Source organism: Macaca nemestrina, chromosome 11 (genome assembly GCF_043159975.1).
Source record: "Macaca nemestrina isolate mMacNem1 chromosome 11, mMacNem.hap1, whole genome shotgun sequence".
Lineage (NCBI taxonomy): Eukaryota > Metazoa > Chordata > Mammalia > Primates > Cercopithecidae > Macaca > Macaca nemestrina.
Window position 1 is genome coordinate 126,899,123 of NC_092135.1, and position 16,702 is coordinate 126,915,824.

General features: G+C 39.0%; 1 long non-coding RNA gene across 1 annotated transcript in view; it reads right to left on the minus strand.

Moving 5' to 3' along the window:
- The window catches only part of LOC105473966 (uncharacterized), a 37,862-nt gene extending 28,121 nt beyond the window's left edge, over nt 1-9,741 (minus strand). Inside the window, exons 1-2 of the long non-coding RNA XR_982599.3 lie at nt 9,607-9,741; nt 7,881-7,964 (exon numbers count right to left, since the gene is read on the minus strand). This is a non-coding gene — a long non-coding RNA (uncharacterized lncRNA). The remainder of the gene's footprint in view (nt 1-7,880; nt 7,965-9,606) is intronic.
- Between the last annotated feature and the right edge of the window lie 6,961 nt (nt 9,742-16,702).

Sequence of the window (16,702 nt, forward strand, 5' to 3'; positions counted from 1 at the left end):
AAGACCCCGCCTAAACATGCCTACATATCTCTCCTTTTTCCCACCTCAACTTCCTTAAAAGGACAAGCGCTGAGCCCCTCGGTGGGGAGCTGGCATCAGAACTCTCCCTGTACCCTGTTCCTTTGTGTAGCTTGAACCACAGACTTATACCTTGCCTTCCTGTTCATCCTGGGGTCAATTTCTATTACCCAAGAGCCATCGGAAGTAAAAGGTGGAGTCACTATATATCATAAACTGCTTATTATTGTTTACTACCTCAATGTTTAAAATTTCCCTCACTCCTGGGAGATTGAGGCTGCAACAGTGTTCCAGGGGGTCTGAGTTGACTGCTGAGAAGCATGCGTCCTCTTTATTAGTTTCCTATCCATTTGCTCATCCTTTGAGTGAGTCAGTGAGGAGGCTCTTTGGAATGTTGTACTTTTCTTTATGTTTCAATTTTCAATTCTTCAATTTTCTACAGTAGAATATAAAGTGTTATTAGTCCACAGCTTATTCAGATTGAAAACATCCTTATTCATAATTAGGTTACATACTTACCAAAGTCTATTAAGAAACTTTTAAAAATAGGTGGACCTGGGAAAAACTATTGATCTCTTTGAACCTCAATTCTCCATCTCGAAATGAAACTCATAATAGTAATTTATAAGGTTAACATAAAGCTTAGTGTAGGTAATTTATGTAAAGTGCCTAATGGAAATCAATATAGTACATATTACTATAAAGCAAAACATTTTAAAATTATTTTTGTGCCTTTTTATTGGAATTCAAATTTTTTTTTAAGACAGGATCTCACCTATTCCCCAGACTGGAGTACAGTGGTGTGATCATGGCTCACTGCAGCCTCAACCTCCTGGGCTCAAGGGATCTTCCCACGTCGACTCTCCAAGTAGCTGGTACTACAGATGTTCACCACCATGCTTGGCTAATTTTTTTTTTCTTAATTTTAGTAGAGATGAGGTATCACTCTGTGGATTATACGCATGAGCCACTGTGCATGGCTCCTCTGCAAAATTTTCAATGTTATACTTTCCATAAATTTTTATGGAGTGTTTTTGTGTGCCAGGTCTTGTTTTACACTGGGGGCATGAAGAGGAAACAAGGGCTTCTTTCTGTGGCAGTTCAGCTCAGATAATAAACTCTCCATCAACATTGGTCTAACACAATACTCCAGAAGTAATAACTATGCTTACTACATCTCTATATATTGTTCCCAAACATTTCTATAAAACCAAAAACAACATAAAATAACTTTTTCATTTAAAAAAAGAATTTTATATTACTCTTTAAAAAAAGGAAGAGGAACAAAATTTTCAATTGTCATATAAATAAATGACAAGTTGATTAAGGATTAAAGAAAATGCTTTTTGTTTTACTAGCAGAGGAGCCTAATAGAGAATTTATTATAATGTTGAAATGCTTTGAAATGTGACCTGCAGGATAAGTACTGAGAGAGGCTAGATTTCTTTCCAGTGTGAACTCAAACCAGCATTTCCTCAGGTCTTTCATCAGAGCTTCAAAGTTTTGTAAGTCACTATCACATCCTAATAATTCTTGATAAAAGTCTAACTGCTCAGCCTCGGGTTCAGAATGAGGAGAAAGAAACTCTTGTCAGTCTTTCAGCACTGAAACACAATAAAGCAAGCACAAGCAATCTGTGGGGATGCTCTGTACACCATAACCCAGAAACTGCTCCTATCCTTTCTCCCCCAACTTTTCTCTTGAACCCAGCTCTGGTGATGTTTTCAGTCCTGCTTCCTTTCCTCTGGTTGCTACCTCACTTCTCAAACTCCTCGGAACAGAGGGATGCCACAAGGGCAGGGCCAGCTGCAGGTGCAGTGAGAAAGGAAATGCAAGGATCCTTACTCACAAGTATTAGGAATTTCAAGATGGTAACAACAGAGCCTTTCACCAAGGAACAGACCCTTCAGAGAGCATGGCCCTGTCCACTTGTGCAGTCACATGACCATGAAGCAACCCTGTAGGATGGATATACAAATTACTCCACAGGAAAAGAAAATACTCTGCAGAATACCAGAGAGGTTCTCCTTTCTGAAAAGCTGTTGGAACTGGTGAAGAATTACAATTTTTAGGTGGCTGTACCCAATGGGAGAAGTCAGGTGTTGGAATCTTCCTCTAGTTACCAGTCCCGTGTTGAAAGGGAGGACTGAGAGCACTTTTGTGGGGAGGGTCTGCATGGGAAGAGAGGGGAAGACAGCCCCCCCAGCTGGGAAGAGGAGGCTTGGAAAGGCAAGGAGAAGAGAGCAATGAATAGGGTTTTTTGCCATTGCCGTTTTGTTTGTTTGTTTGTTTGAGACAGAGTTTTGCTCTGTCACCCATGCTAGAGTGCAGTGGCATGATCTCCACTCACTGCAACCTCCGCCTCCCAGGTTCAAGCAATTCTCCTGCCTCAGCCCCTGAGTAGCTGGATTTACAGGCAAGTGCCACCATGCCCGGCTAATTTTTGTATTTTTTAGTAGAGTTGGGTTTTCACCATGTTGGCTAGGCTGTTCTTGAACTCCTGACCTCGTGATACGCCTGCCTCGGCCTCCCAAACTGCTGGGATTACAGAATTGAGCCACCATGCCCAGCCTGTCATTATTGTTTCTTTCAAGAATATAAGAAAGCTGATAATTGGGAGAAAGTTTACTATGCACAAAGGAGGAACTTTCCTTTTAGCATATTTTTTTTTTCCCAAAAGACTTAAAATTTGCAGTTCTACAATTACAGGTATTATACCATGTTGAAGTCTCAATGAATGTGATTTTGTACCAAGAGAGGTCCATGTAGAGCCCTCGGTTTCATGAGTTGCCCAATAAAACTGCTATTGGTTAAATTCCAAATTCATAAACATAAATGTAATTGCCTTAATAAATGTTCACTGGATAGACTTAGAAATACAAATTACAATTTAAATTTCATTAAGTCAATGATTCACTCACAAAGAGAAATCTGGGAACATTTTAAATCGCAGAAATTTCAAGATGCCATTCAGGGCTTTATTTTTGATGCTGATGAAACCAGTGGGATAAGTAGACCCCTTCTGCTCTTACTGATATGTCTTAAATTAGACAACGTAATATCCAACAAATAAAAAGTGTTGTCAAGTTGAAATAGTTTCACCAGCATCTTAATATATTAACCGCTCTCTGTTGGTGCTACTGAATCAAAGACAAATTTTAGAGAGTCTAGAGAAAAAGGCAAAAGCATATTCTTTAGGAAGTTGTCTACAAATAAGGTTCTCTGAACTGGGAGCAGCGAGTTTGGGGTTTTAGTCCCTGACAACCCCTTGGAAGAGAACAGAGCTAAGCCTTGACTTGAAGGCCTCATGAAAGCAGAGAAGCCAGACGTGAATCCGTACTGAAAGGAAAACTGCCTGACCTTCACACAAAGCAGCCCAGCTTTATAAATGTCAAGAAAGGACAGAGAGCTAGCCTGCCCATGGCTTCACCTTTGTTGCTGAATTGGACTATTCACAAGGAAGAGGGCAACAGATAGAAGAATATCAGTAATCTCAGAAATTCTCCAATTCTTTCCTCTATCAAATTGCATTCACTAAATTGCACCTTGGCTTTATGGCCCTGGTTTACATAGAGAACCAATAAAAATGACCCTTCGTGCACTCTAAGAAAAGAGTTGAAAACAGTACTGTTGAGAACAGTCACGTCTCTGACATCGTATTCTCAGGAAAAATGTGCCTTTGTCATATTCCGAACAACAGATAGGTTAGGGCACTCCTACTTCTCCTTCTGATGAGATTCAAGAGAGAAGGACACTCCTTTCCCATCAGAACTTTTCCTTTAGTGGAGTTAGCATTTCCTACAGGCCTGAGACAAGAACTCGGAGACCAGCTTCTTCCTTTAGGCTTCCTCTTACATAGAATAGGGACATGGTAGCTATTCTCTGCCAGTGTCAGGTGCCCTCACAGAAAGTGCCCAGCCAGCAGAATCACATCGTACCACACCACTAGCCCTCAACTGCTCAGCATCTTTATAAAAGGTGACTATCAAAGGCAGCTTTGAAGAGGAAATCAAGATACAAATGACAATGAGCATCTAATAAATGAGAGGGGAAAAATATTCCATCAACTTAAAGACGGACGTGTGTGAAAATGCAATAATGGGTTGATGGTGTGTGTGTGGTGCATATGTGCGCACACATATATGATAGCATATGTATATATTAAATGATTATATAGGTATTATATATTTATATATGATTGTGTGTATACATTATTAAATATGATTTTATATATATATGCATTTATATAATTGCATAGGCATGTGTGTGAGTGTATACTTCCTGTGGGTCTTTAAAAAATGAAATTACAAGGAATTCATCATCCTATTTCTGTACTTGGCTACTTCTTTGACTTACCAACCAATTTGTAAAAATGTGGCCCTGATCCCTGTATCTCACCACCAGCTTTGGAACATGTTTGACCAGGGACATGGGAAACTTGATATTTAACACTGCTGCTAACTCCTGGCTCCTGTAGCAGAGTATGTTACTGGGATGGCAGTACCAATAGGTATGGCAATGAGGGTCATGGTGCCCATGTACGCTGCTTGGAACAGGCTTTTGCCAACCCTCAGCATGAGGATTCATAGCCTACTATCACTTCAAGTCCAAGATGCAAAGTTCTTTTGGTGTCTTCCATGTCATGGTTCATGGACAGTCAGTGTCAGCATCACTGAGAACTGTGTTGGAAAGTCAGTCTCAGGCCCCAGCTCAGTCATAGTAAAACAGAATCTTGCAACGAGACTGAGGAAACCATGATCTGACAAGCTGTGCAGGTGATGCACACTGAAATTTGGGAATCAAAGAGGCCTCAGAAATGGGTAACTGATGTGTTATTAGAGGGTTACTCAGTCTTCTGATTTAGAGCAGGTGCTCAGGAAATATTCAGTCTCCAAGGGAATGAAAGTGGGGTACTGACTTACCATTGGTAGACTTTTGGGAATTAATAAATATGTATATCTGAAAAAGAGAGACACTTTGTCTAAGTGAATATAGTATTAAGATTTAGGAATTGCCAGAGCATTTCAGGAAACAACCTTCTGCCTGAGGCAGGACTGTTAGAATGAAGTCTTCTTAGTATGGTTATAATGCCTGCCAGATGCATTTTAAAACACAACTGGTTTGACTGGTGTATAAAACAGGCTAATAAGGAGTTCAGTGCCCGTGAGTCTAGAAAGGACAAACCTAGAGTTAAAAAAGATTCAAAAGCCTAAATTCCTCCATTTTGAGACCATATTTTACCTGTGTTACAGTTTCCCCAAGTTAAACAGCTTTGTGTCATAAACAGCTGAGCAGTCATCCTGAAATTGTTAGGAATGACTGCCAAAAAGAACTTCCTGTTATGTTTTTCATTGTTGTAGCTATTGATTATTTATGAGTAACAGCAAAAAATGAGGGATTTTTCTAAACATTGAGATCTTCCCATTGGGATCAAAATGCAGATAAGTCAGATGAGGTTCGGACTGGAAGAGGGAGAGGGAAGGAGAAAGTTTTTCGTGTGAAGTAACCAACTGCATGTTGTAGCTCCTCTAAAGCATTTGGTCCATTACCTGTGTTTTCTTTAATTCCAGTTTGCTAATGTCTTTGGATGGCTAAGCTTCTCTCCTATTTTTATCCCATTAACCTTTACATCTCAGTTCAAAATTATTAGACATTGTCCACTGCTATTCAGTGTGATGATCAAAACAAATTGCCAATCCTATTTCCCTGGTAAAGAGTCTGAGGCACTGACAGTTCAGATAAGTGATGTTTTTCTACAGCAATCAGAAGTGTACAAAAGTGTTCATCTTGGAGTCCTTAGCTTCTTTGCTCACCATCTTCATTCCTACACCACAACACATTCTGCACATAAAATACTCGTATTAATTCAATCATGAAAAGAAAAAGTTTACACACTGTCATAGCTCCAGCTGCTATGACAAAAATGCCAGTCTTGGTGGCTTACACAACAAACTCTATTTCTCAGTGTTCTAGAGCCTAGAGTTTTAGTCTCTTAGAAGTGGGTATTTAGTGCCAAAAAAAAGAAAGAAAGAAAGAAAAAGAAAGAAGGAAAGAAAGAAAGAAAGAAAGAAAGAAAGAAAGAAAGAAAGAAAGAAAGAAAGAAAGAAAGAAAGAAAGAAAGGAAGGAAGGAAGGAAGGAAGGAAGGAAGGAAGGAAGGAAGGAAGGAAGGAAGGAAGGAAGGAAGGAAGGAAGGAAGGAAGGAAGGAAGGAAGGAAGGAAGGGGAAACTGCTGGACAAACCAGGATCCACTTTAAGCTCAGGTCACCTCATTTCCAACTCCTTGAACCAATTCTATTGTTAAAGAAAATTATTCTGACACTTGCTAAAGTGGTAAGGAAAACTTTATTCAGGACAATTGCAATAAGTGTCAAGACTGTAGCAAGCAACTGGGGAGAGATGGGGCTCCACTTCAAATACAAGAACAAGTGGAAATTTCTAGCCAAGGAGCAGGTGGGCTGGGGATGGATGTTGGCAGAGGGAAAATTACTAACAGGAGACATCAAGGATGGGGACATTTTTGTTAGACTGACCACACAGGATTCTTGCTAAGAGCAGGCCAGGGCGATCAGAGATCAAGGGCGTGAGGGCTCTTGCTAAACTGACCTAGCAGGGTTCTTGCGAAAACTGGATTCTGCCAGGATGGAAGGCCAAGACCTAGTTGAACACAGGGTTCAAACAAGCCTGACTAGTTTGGTCAGGGAGAGTCTTTGTCACTATGTACCATAGAAACATGCTTACAGTGTCAGAACACTCTGGAAGCAGACAGCATCTATGACTGCACTCCATAAATGACTGGGTCCCATTCCACCATGAGTTTTATTATCAAATCTTGCCCTTAAGGTCTTGTTCATGTCCTCTAGCTCAGCCTTCTCAGCAGGGATATAGGGAGATTTTAAAATACAGACTCCGTCAAAGCAAAGATATGAAAGGATGTGGCTTTGTGTCTACTCAGAGCTGGGAGCTGTCAGATAATCGGAATAGAACCAAGGGGCTCAATGACACCCGCCCCCCAAGTCTTAGTTTTTTGTGGTACCTGATATTTTCACCATGGAAATAATTACTCAGAGAAATTTCTGAAAACACCTGTCTACCTCTTTCCTTTGTCACCTATCGTTTGTTGGATTTCAAAGCACAGAGACTGAGTCAGGGTTAATAGTTATGTTGCTTTCAAAAGTAGCAGAAACCAGGACAGAAACTGGGTTAAAAAATAATGAAACTTACTTTTACATATAAAATACTCAGAAGTAGGGAGTCTTCAGAAATAATATGAAGAGTTGCAAAATTATATAGTTTAAAAAATACAAGGTATAGTTTTCTGTTTCCTCGCTATTTTTTTCCTTAATACCTACTTCATCCTGGTCTTGTCATGGCTTCAGAATGACCGCCTGTGAAAATTTAAGTTATATGCTTCTTGGTCCATGTTAAATAGAAAGCAGAGACACAGTGGTATGGTTTGACTGTGTCCCCACCCAAATCTCATCTTGAATTGTAGCTCCCATAATTCCCATGTGTTGTGGGAGGAACCTGTTGGGAGGTAATTAAATCATGAGGGTAGGTCTTCCTGTGCTGTTCTTGTGATACTGAATGCCTCACAAGATCTGATGGTTTTATAAATGGGAGTCCCTGCACAAGCATTTTCTCTTGGCTGCCGCCATGTAGGGCATCCCTTTGCTCTTCCTTCATCTTCTGCCATGATCGTGAGCCCTCCTCAGCCATGTGGAACTGTGAGTCCATTAAACCTCTTTCCTTTATAAATTACCCAGTCTTGGGTATGTCTTTATTAGCAGCATGAGAACACACTAATACACACAGAGATATGCCCCCTACACATAAGTTATATACCCACCCCAACCACATTTACCATCACTGGGTTAAATCCATGACAACAAAATGTAACTCTGTCTGGAGCAAAGGATGAAGTAGATGCTTGATCCCAATCAGGGCTCTGTTAAAAAGAAGGAAATGGGAAAGGATCACAGCTAGGTGACTGTCCTTAAAATCTGTTGTTAACAACCACCGTCACTGTCCCCCCAGCTTTCCTCCACAATTCAAAGGCTAAAACCCTGTAACTATATTTTATAGACATCCTTACTTGTATGATACAGGTACAAACTCCAGCCAAGAAAGACAATTCGGTGAAATGTAGAAAGTGAGAGAAAAGCAGAAGCTATAATATGATGGGCAAACTACAGTCATGAGAAGTCCAGCGGCTTCTGGAAGTTCTGTGAATTGCCCTCTTCAGCAGGCAGCAGAAATCACTGGAGGCAGCATCATATGACCCCAGTAATTCCTGATTCCCTAAATGTTAGCAGAGGCTTTCCTCGACCTTCACTTCTCCAACACTTCTGATAGTTCTGCACACATCTGTTTCTTGGTACTAAGTTTTTTCCTGTTTACAATATCTAGAATAGTGTCAATTTTTGTGACCACTAACTTACCGCAAATTCAGCATCCCTTTACCTGGAAAGAGAGTGACACCAACTAGTACAAATGCCATTAGTTGATTTGGGGGAAGAACTCCCAAAAAGGAAAACGGCATTTCCACTATCATTTCTAGTCTCCTCTTTCATGATATTTTAGATCAGTTTTGAGCATAACCACTTTGTCAATACTTATTTATTGACCAGAGAGATACCCCTCCATGTATGTCACAAACCTTACAATGGTGGCCTGGAATATACATTCATGAATTAAGACATTTAGCACTGCCATCTGCTCCGCTTTTGATGAGAGCCTCGGGCTGCTTGCATTCATGGCCAAAGGCGGGTGCAGAGAACACATCGGGAGAGAAGAAGCAACAGAGCACGAGGGGAGGTGCCAGGCCCTTTTAACAACCAGCTCTCACAGGAACTCATAAGGTGAGAACTCACTCAATTCCCCCTCCCAAGGAGAGCATTCATCTATTCCTGAAGGATCTCCCCTATGATACAAACACCTCCCAGTAAGCCCCACCTCCAATACTGAAGACCACATTCCAACAGGAGATTTGGAAGGGAAATATAGCCAAATTATAGCAACAAATGAAAGACATTTCCAGAAAAAAAAAATTACTAATCATTTTCTAAGGGACAAAAATATTTTAACACCAAAAATGTAAGAAAGAGAATTTTTTATAAACGACAGTCCTTTAACTTGGATATATTTACTCTTTTAAAACAAACTAACAAACACATTTTACTCAACCCATTTCTCCACAGAGCAGTGAAGGTACATTTGAAGCCACTGCCTGAGTGATGCCAGAACACATGACAGCTCATGAGAGAAGCCAAAATTGATTATTTGGGATGTCTCTTAACCTGTTTCATCATATAATTGAAATCCTGCCACCATTTTTCTTTCGTAAAAATAATAGGACCTTTGAAATCAGTATCAATATGATTTGAAATTGCTCAGCTGGTGGAAAAAGTTGGTTAATCTGGTCAGTGCTGTTTTAGTGGAGGGGTGATCCTGGATTTTGTAATCCCTTTCTTAGAATACCCCATCAAATAGTATTCAGTTTTATAAAATCCCCACATATCAGACATTGTTCAAATTTGCTACAAAGTGCTGGAATGTAATAAGCAAATTAAAAAATAAAATATGCTTACCAATTTATCTTTTATTTCTCAGTACATAACTAAGAAAATTTTCTTTTCCTTTTTTCTTTTTATTCAACACATGATTGCTTCAAATTCTCCTTGCTTTGTATGACATAGAAAAATTGTATCACTGAGAATACATGTGGAACCTGAACAGAAAGGAGAGAAAAATAGCAACAGTAACTTCCATACTTTCTTAGAGGCTAGTGGAATCTGGAAAAAAATCATAGCTCCATGGCAGCATTGTATCTGACTCCTGGGCTCCGGTGAGAGAATTATATCTGATCACAGAAATTTTGTTTTATAAGTTTGCCTCTACAACTTCTTCCCTTCAAAACATGTTGAGAAATTGATATTGCGAGGGCAAGCTGTGCTATAAATACAAAAAGTAAACAGAAAACTGAAGGCCATGGTTTCATTTCAAGGTCAAGATGAAAAGGTCCTGATAGTAATATTTTTCTATTTTTCTTTGTAATAATATATAGGCAGTAATTCCGAAAAATATTCTACATTTTTATATTGGAATCCACATATAATAGTCACATTGATTAAAATGTTAACCATTCACCTATTTTTAATTAAGTATTGAACTTCTGACAAATTACATTTAAATAATGAAGGCTCATAATAATGGAGAAAGATTGTTTAGGGAATGTATTGCAGGGTTTTTTTTTTTATTTAAAAGCTGACTAAATATCACTGGCTTCGTTTAAAAGCAAAGCCATCAAATATCTATGAAATGTGACTTAAAGCATTTCTTTTATCGGGCAACTCCTATTGTTATCTATTTTAAAATGCTTCAAAAATCCTATAGTATTTGTGCTCCTAATCATCATATCACGTTGTCTAAAGGTTACTTTTTATGCCGTATCGCTCTTCTATTCAAAGGTCTCCTGTGACTTTTCTTCTCAGTCAGATCTAGTCCCTAATTTCCTGTTAATCCCATCACCTGTTATTTTTCGCTTCCTAGCTCTCTCCTATCTACTCAGCCACACTGGCCTCTTCCCTGTCCCTTGAATGCACCAAGAACACTCTGGCATGCTGGTCTTTGAGCAAGTTTCTCCTTTCCTTGGAATGCTCTTCCCCAAGGTAACCCTGTGGCTCACTACCTCACCTTCTTTAGCTCTCTGATCAAATACAATTTGAGAGCCACCCCTGACACACGTGCGTGTGTGTGTGTGCACACGCATGCACACATGCATGTGTGTACATGTTATGGACCAAATGTTTGTGTTCACCACAAATTCATATGTTGAAACCCTAACTCCCAATGTGATGGTGTGTGGAGACTGTGGAGATGGTGCCTTTGGGGAGGCCATTAGAGTTAGATGAGGTCCTGAAATTTGGGCCCTTGTCTGATGGGATGAGTGTTCTTAAAAGAAGAAACAGCAGCTCTCTCCACCACGTGAGGACGTAGCAAGAAGGTGGCCATCTGCAAGCCAGGAAGAGAGCCCTCACTAGAACCTGATTCTGCTGGCACCCTGATCTCAGACTTTCAGCCTCCAGAACTGTAGGAAAATAAACATCTATTGTTTAAGACAACCAGTCTATGGGTTTTTTTTTTGTTATGGCAGCCTGAGCTAACATAATACACATAAACATCTGTGTGTATTTGTCATGTATATGTGTGTGTGTGTACAAATTTATGGATTTATTTCTTTTGCTTACATTGCTCTCCTTGCTGCTGCTGTCTATTCAGAGTGACCCTTCTATATTTTCCTTCCTAGCAATATCCCCAGTACACATACTATGTACTCTACTTGTTAATCTGCTTATTGCCTCTTCTCTCCAAGTAGAATATAAGCTCCATCATAACTAAAATGGCCATTCCATTGTAATCATGATTCTGAGCTTTTCTTAAAGCTTCTCTCTTCCCTCCTTTGGATACAACTTTTTGTTGGAAAGACTGCAGTGAGCTGAGGCATGTGATCCACTATCCATCTCCACCTCACTTGCTCTTTCCCTTTGTCTCTCCTCCTTGCTAACTTCCATGTGGACCTGAGGGAAGTGGACAAGGTGGTGAGGAATACAGCAGAACTGGGCGAATACAGCTGGATTATGACATGTGTGTCTGAGGCCTTCAAAGGCATATAAACCTTTTTTTTCCTATAGTCTTCATCGGGGTTTCTTAGATATGCTGCATGGGTAGCCTAAGGTCTTCCTTTACACTGGCTGTTTTTCCCTCAACCACTGTGCAATGTCAGTCATCCCTCTACATTATCACTTGGCCTCTCTACACATCTCTCTCTTGCCAAATCTCTTTCAGGATGGCTTCTTGGCCTCTTCCCGTCTTCTGTCTTTTCTTCTGTCTTTTCTTCTTCAAGAGATCACACATCCTTGTCCTGCACATGTGGTTTGCTCACATATTGCCCTTTATAACTTTGCTTTGCCACAACCATGTAGCTCCAGGTTCAGCCTTTCATCTTCAGTCTTCCACAGGTAGGGACGAAATGTGTTTCTCTTCCAGTTGCTGGGACTGCATAACAAATTACCTTAAAACTTACAAATGCCAGATGACCATATATTATGCTAAAGGATTCTGAGTCAAGGTACTAAGAGAGTATTCCAGGAAGTTTGCTGAGAGTCTCAGCTGCAAGACTGGAAGCCTAGGGGCTAGAATCGGCTAAAGGTAGTTCACTTATGTCAGTGACTAATGCAGGCTCTTGGCTGGGGTCTCAGTTCCTCTCCAAGTATCCTCTCCATGTGGACTAAGTTGGACTTCCTCAAAGCAAGGCGACTGGCATCCCCAGAATAAGCATCCTGAAGAAAGAAAGTTAGACAAAGACTCTTTCATTTTATGATATAGCCACAGAAGTCGCACAGCAGCAGTATTATTTCTCTGTGCTCTCCGGTCAGAGCAGTCACATCACACCCTGGTTCAATAGGAGGAGAAACAGGCTTTTCTCTTGGCAACAGGTGACGTTCTGGAAGACCGTATTACTATAAACTTGGCAAAATGCAATATCCCAATAATATTTTTTTAACCAAACTGCTAGGGACAGATATCATATGTTCAAGTCTTTGTTACTTAGCTCGAGGTAAGGAAAAGCATTTCATCCTCTGTTCCACATGGGGAGTGAAGAGAGAAAAAAATGACACAAAAGCCGACAACAGTCTCCAAGGAAATTCTCTTTTATTCCCATTTCTTTCTTCATTTCTTTTTACCTTCAAGAGGTGTGTATAGGCTAAGGAGAAAAAACAAGCCTTCATCACTTCCTTTGCAAACCCTGTATAAGTGGATCGGCACCTCAGTTTGGAAGCTGGCAAATGCACTAATTTTCTTCATGCATGGCCTTTGGAGAGACTGCCAAAATGTAGACAGTGTCCCATTTATACATTTTATTAAGTATAAATTTGAATATATCAGCACATAAAAGGAATATAGCCAAATGGAGAGAACTGAATTTTAGAAATTGAAGGATGGGTTGATATTAGGAAACCTGTTAACATATTTGTCACCCGTAAGACATAGAGTGCTTTTACAAAACAATATAAAAAACACACAGAGATTTGTGAGAAAGTCTTACAAGAAATAGGCTAAGAATATGAAGTGATACACAAATACAAATAACCAATAGAATAATGTACAAACTAATCGGATAAACAAAGATTAGGTAAGTAATAGCAAGTACTATTTTTAACATATACAAATTATAGATAATATAGATTAATATAACTCAGTTTTTGTGAGTTCAGAGGTAGATTTTCTTTTCTGTAATGAGCATATAACACTTTTGTGTATGTGTGCACATGAGTGTGCTTTTGTTTTTCCAATTACAAAAAATATAATGTGAGGATAGGACTAGATGATGTCTATGAGTCCTTCCAGGTCTACGGTCCCATTATTTTCAGCTTGATATTTTTGTTGCAATATTCTTTCAGCAGCTGGCTTCAACACTTTGAATATCGCCCCAATGCCAATGAAAGAAAACCAAATGTTTTAGCTTAATGCTCAAAGGCATCTACTCTTATTCCAGTGAACTTTCCCATTCCAACTGTGTGTACCTTAATTGCAATCATATCAAGTGACCAATTCTTCTTCCTACATAGTCCCATGTCATTATTCGTATTGTACACACCATACTTTTTACCTGGGATGCTCTCCCCTAATATTTTAAGGATGCTTAAGTGCAGTGCTCTGTTAAGATTTAGAAAGACATTCTATCACTCTATTAAAACTTTCGAGGATTCCTCCAAGAAGAAAGAACCCTGAGCCTTTCTCAACTACCCAAGCACTTTGTTAATACCACCATTATAGAATTTTCTACTATTCCTCTTAGTTATCTGTGTATGTACCTCAACTTTACCATAGATGGTAAGTTCTTTGAAGGCAAAATCTGTGTCTTAATAATATTTTGAATCGCTGACAGCACTTGGCCAAATATCGTATACAACATTTTTTTCAATAAAAAAGACAAAAATAATGTTAGTAGTAAGCCTTGTATTTAGTGTTTACTGTGTGCCCAGCATTATATAAAACTTGATTGGAATCATTTAAGCCTCATAAACTTTTGAGATAGATACTGTTATTAGTCTGATTATAGACTAGGAATCAAAAGCATAAAAAGAATAAGTAATTTGCCTATGCGAAAACAAATCTCTTTATTTGAGCCCTTTTCTTTTCTCTAAGGGGCCCATCAATGAATCCTGGGGGTCTCATATTATTCTTTCAGTACATAATGACAGACAAAAGGGAAAGAAAAACATTGAAAACAATCTCCAAAGAATAAAAACAGAGGCAGATAAATGGTATATACATTCAAAAGTGTAAGCAAGGATTGGATTCTAAAGTAATCTGACAATAAGAATTAGTGAAATAGAAGTAGAAAGGTAAAAGTAGTAAAGCATATGTATTATTTAAAGATTGCGATCTTAAGAATATTTTGTTGTATGATTTTTTATATTCCTTAAAATGATAGACAAAAACAAAACCACTAATTCACATGTAGATCAAATGGGTACAAGAACACATTTTTCACTCTAGTTCTGCTTGAATGAGTGCTTAAATGGAAATTCTCTATTGTTATTGATTACAGCTTTCTGTAACCCAACCATCTTCCCTTTGAAAAGGAGTTTTAGTCTGATAAGGACTAAAATGCTGTGTACTTTTCTAATTCACCTGGCATTTATTCAAACCCCACAGCCCTAGGATTTTGAGGATATTGAATTTGGATCATTCAAAGGGCAAAAGGACATGTTTAAAGAGGTTAATCGTGACCTCGTGTACTTACTGGAAGCTGTGCTTCCATTTCCAGAACAAAGGGAAAACCTGGCTGTTTCTGTTTAGAAGTTCAGGGCTCAGAATGCTCCAGAAAATATAGGCATTCCAGGACTGGATTGGATGGGATGAAATTGAAACATTGGATCACAGTGGAGTGTAAACCTAAACCTCTCTGAATATGGGCAGCAAAAGTGTGTAATTCATGGCAGAAACTTAAATTTGAAAAAAAAAGAATGTTAGAAGTAATAAAAACAAGAAGAAATGAAGTGAGAATCCCAGAGCCTTCATTACCTGCCAAAATAAAGTCGACATGTATTACATTCCTCCCTTTTGTGGGTCCCTTCCACACCTGTTGTTGCTTTCCTGGGGAATTAGCCAAAGTGATACAATTTCTAAGTTTTAGTGGAGAGAAATAATTGCATCCCAGGAACAGGAGGCCAAGGTTCCATGTCTCCACCACTGTTCTTGTTTTTTAATATCTTTGACGGAGGACAATTGATTTAATATAGTGGTTCAGGGAAAGCAAATGGCACATCATGTACACACAGCACAGGAAACGTTTTAGTATATGTTTATAAATTGCATCAACCCTGGCTCAGAGCTTCGTTTGATTTTTTTTTTTTTTTTTTTTGGCGCGGTGGGTGGGTGGTTGGTTGATTGGTTAATTGGTTGTTTGGTTTGTTGGACATGTTATGTTAAAGAAATGACCCCTGAGAGGTGACTCAGCTCTATCTCTGGATGATTTCACACATACTTAGCTGAAAATGCTTTCCTGTACTTATGGTCCTCAGAAAAAGTACAGACTTTGATTTTATTAAAGTGAAACATTATTCTGCAAAAACAGTCCATTTGTTAAGATGTATTGGAAGAATATTTCATGCATATACTCTTTCATCAATTTTGTTCTGAGCAATTATGTGGCTGGCACTGAGCTTTACTGAAATATTGAAAAGACAGACTATCCACAGGAAATCTAAAAATTAGCTTGAGAGAAAAAACAATGACGGTAGTTATCAATGGCCAACTTGAAATCATTGTCACACATTTTTGATCAAATATGGTATTAACAACAGTATCACTGTTGCAAATATATGTGTTTGTACTCAAGACGAGAGGGTTAATATTTTTTCTCTGCCACGGTGATACTTGAAAGCACAGACATTTGTTCATTCCCAGTTCATAAGGCATTGCAGTCACCTAGAGCAAGTCATTTAACCACATCAAGCCTCTGTTTTCTAATTTCTAGAATAGGAACTAATGATAATACTTTCTTCCAAGAGTTTATGTGAGAAGAAAATGTGACAATAAAATACATCTTTTCAGAAATCTTAACAGCATAGCTCCTTTCAAATATGCATACAAATCTTGACCAAATCACTGTGTCATAGGCATTGGCACATTAGAAGATACAATTCTCACTGTCCGAAATTTCCAAAGATAACGAATGCTATTGGGCAGTTGTGATTGCTGCCACTGGAGAACCTTAAGCATATGACCAATTAGATGAAATGCTGACTGAGAGATCTGAGTATTAGATGGGTAGGTGGACTAATTTCAAGACCTCATTCTCTAATTCTATTATTTTTGCCTATTATTTCTGCCTCACATCCTCTTCCTAGAAGAAGTTTCTACTTTACGTTTTTCCTAGAGTGAATGAAAAGAGAAGCCAGCAGTGATTTGTGCTTTCAGCCCAAACGCCCTGGAAAAGGCTGTGGAGTTTCTTCTTCTGGAGTGCCCAGCCTATGAATTTGGAATATTCAAAAGAATCAGGTGACTCTGGTCGCCTGCAAATCTGAACGAGTTCCTTCACAATGGAAGGTTCTTTATGGTACTCTTCCTGCTGCTCAGAAGATTCAAGTACCAAACCCAGGTCTATCTGACTGC